Source organism: Vigna radiata, chromosome 1, assembly GCF_000741045.1.
Source record: "Vigna radiata var. radiata cultivar VC1973A chromosome 1, Vradiata_ver6, whole genome shotgun sequence".
NCBI lineage: Eukaryota > Viridiplantae > Streptophyta > Magnoliopsida > Fabales > Fabaceae > Vigna > Vigna radiata.
In genome coordinates, this window is record NC_028351.1 from 27,876,147 (window position 1) to 27,879,244 (window position 3,098).

The window sequence follows — 3,098 nt, forward strand, 5'->3', positions numbered from 1 at the left end:
CCTCTAATATCAACACTCAAACACATGCATGTTCAAATCGAAAGGTCTTTTCATGGTTGTAATGGGGCCAAGGACAAGGGAGGACACATCTGGATAAAAAGCTATAAACCAAAAGGAATAGAGGAGCAATTGGGAACAAGTGTAAACATAGTCAAATCACACCCAAAACCTCTAATTCAATCCTCTTCTTGACTCCACTATTCACACAATTTTTTTTTTAATTTTTCTCATTTTTCTGTTTTTCTTTTTCTTTTTTTTTCCGTCTTGTCTCTTTTCTTTTCTCTCTTTTTAGAACACAACTCTAAGAGACAAGATACATGATATTTACAATGCAACCGCAAGAAGAGGACTCACTAGCCAATTCATCTGCAACTCCTAAGAGACCACACTTATTCCCAAAACAATTCCAAAGCTTCAAAATTCCCAAAACAACTTCACAACTACATTTAAAATTTTCAGAAAACTGTGAAATATTAAAATGTAATTCAAGGTCTAAAACTTCTTCTGTTTTCACATTTTCTATGTCAAAATCATCACTAACATGTGAATCTGCAGTAGAATCAAGAATATCACCAACATCCTGGGCATCACAACCCTGTCAAAATCCACAACAATATCAACATCATTTTCACATCCTGATTCAAATTCAGATTCAATGCATGGATATAGAGAAGATAGAAAAGAATGCTCTTTCTCATGCAAGGACTCAAATTCATCAACAACAAACTCATCAAGAATGTCAGCCAATGCATCAATCCTAAACACAGAATGGTCCTCAGCTGGAAATTTCATTGCATCAAGGATATAAAAATGAACAACAATATCAGCAAATTCCATAGACAAATTGCCAGCATACACATCAATCTTGGTTCGGGCAGTTTTCAAAAATGGCCTGCCTCCGATAATGGGAGCGGATCCAGGAGAGAATCCCTCCTCCATCTCCAAAACATAAAAATCAGCAGGGAAAATTAATTCACCTACCCTAACCAAGACATCCTCTAGGTAACCTTTTGGGTGGGTAACATTCCGATTGGCCAACTGAATGACCACACCCGTAGGTTGTAACTGACCAAGAGACAAAGATGCATATATAGACAACAGCATGACATTAACATATGCACCTAAATCAAGCATGACATTCTCAAATTTGCTATTTCCAATCACGCAGGGAATGCAAAATATATCTGGGTCCTTGCACTTCTCAGGGATGTGCGGGACCGACTTACCAATGAATGATGATACATTCCTTCCCATGCTAATCCTTTTGTCAACACCCAATTTCGTCTGGGTGACTAAATAATGAGACTTGGTTCTTTCATCTTTTTTATTATTTATTTTATTTTATGTTATTTTTTTGTTCTTAATTTTATTTTACTATTTTGTTTAATTAAAAAAAAGTAATTACAAAAAAGAGAAAAAAAATGTAAAAAGCAAAGAAAAAAGAAGAACATGAAAAACGAAAAAAAAAAGAGAAATAAAAAAAAGGAAGAAGAGGAAAAAGAGATAAAAAAAAAAGAAAAAGAGAAAAGGAATAAAAGAGAAAAGAAAAAAAAAACAAAAGAAGAAAAAAGAAAAAAGAAAAACAAAAGTAAAAAAAGAAGGAAGGGAAAAAAGGAAAAAAAGGGGTGCACGTGAATAAAATGAGAGAAGTGTTGCATGTGAAAATGCCCATAAGCAATTAATGAATGATTGATCACTTTTTTTGAAATTTGGTTTTATTTGGTAATAATTTCAATCAACATTATAACAATCATTACAAGAAATAATTAAAAATAATATATTGATTGTGGTATTCAATTTCTTCCTAAAGAGAAAAATATGATTTTTTAATTTGATTTATTTTTCTTCAATCAAGACCATTTATTTCCCTATTTTGCTAATTGACAATTAATTCGTCATTAAGGCAAGATCACAATAATATTACAAGTGTGTGTATATAAATATGCACCTTATAAAAAAGAAAAGGAGGGAGAGAAATTGAATTTCGGGAAGAGAGCGTAAGGGAACAGAAAAAAGGAGGAGAAAAATCCAATTTCGAAAAGAGAACGTAAAGGAACAGAAAGAAAAGGGCTTCGTGTTGCCCTCATCCCTGGTTTTTATATCACTCCTTTTCTTATTGATTGTTTTGTTTTATTTATTGCTATTGTATTTTGTTTCTTTTAATCTTTATTATCTTGTAGTTATATTTTTTGCTGCATTCTCAATTTTTGAAAGAAACAACAAATGTTCAATAAAAAGTATTTTTTTTAAAAAAAAAATGGGTTAAAATTAAAAAAATTGTGCTAGAGATTGTGACGTTATCTTTCTTTTAATGACTAAATTCCGGTTTCAATTTGTTATTGTTTTTTTTTCTTTTAAATATTGTTTTTCTTTCTTAGGCAAAAAATGGTTAAATTTAAAAATTATAAAAAGTGATTTTTTTAGTGTTTCTTTTAACACTTAATTATTTTTTTTATAAGCTGTAATTTATTTTCTACCTTTTAGTCTTTCCCTAAAAAATACTTACGTTGTTTTAAATATTTACATGAAAACATTATTTTGATATTGTTAGAATCGACTGCAGCGGAATTATTAGCGTGGAATAACAAACCAAGAGGGTTTTTAAAATAAACGCGTGCCTTTTAATTTCTACTCAATTAAACTTACTACGCAAATAATAGATATAAATAAAAGAGTAAGGTTGAGAGAAATTTGCACAGATAATTTTATCCTGGTTCGGATCACACGAATCCTATGTCCAGTCGCTTATCTCAAACATGATAAACCTTTTTCACTATCACAAAACAATTACAAATATTAATCACAGAGAAAAACAATTTGTACGAGTTTAGAAATACCACCTCTCTTGAAACCACAAGAGATGAACTTACACCTCCTTTGAATCTTCACAAAGGATGACCACCTCCTCCGAATACTTCACGAAGGATGAAACACCTCCTCCGAATACTTCACGAAGGATGAAACACCTCCTCCGAATACTTCACGAAGGATGATCATCTTCCAAACACCTCCTCAGACGCACCAAGGATGAACAAGCTATTCCTCCGTCACCGTAGTTGCAATGTANCAGCACCACAGACAAGAGTTTCCTTAGCTGA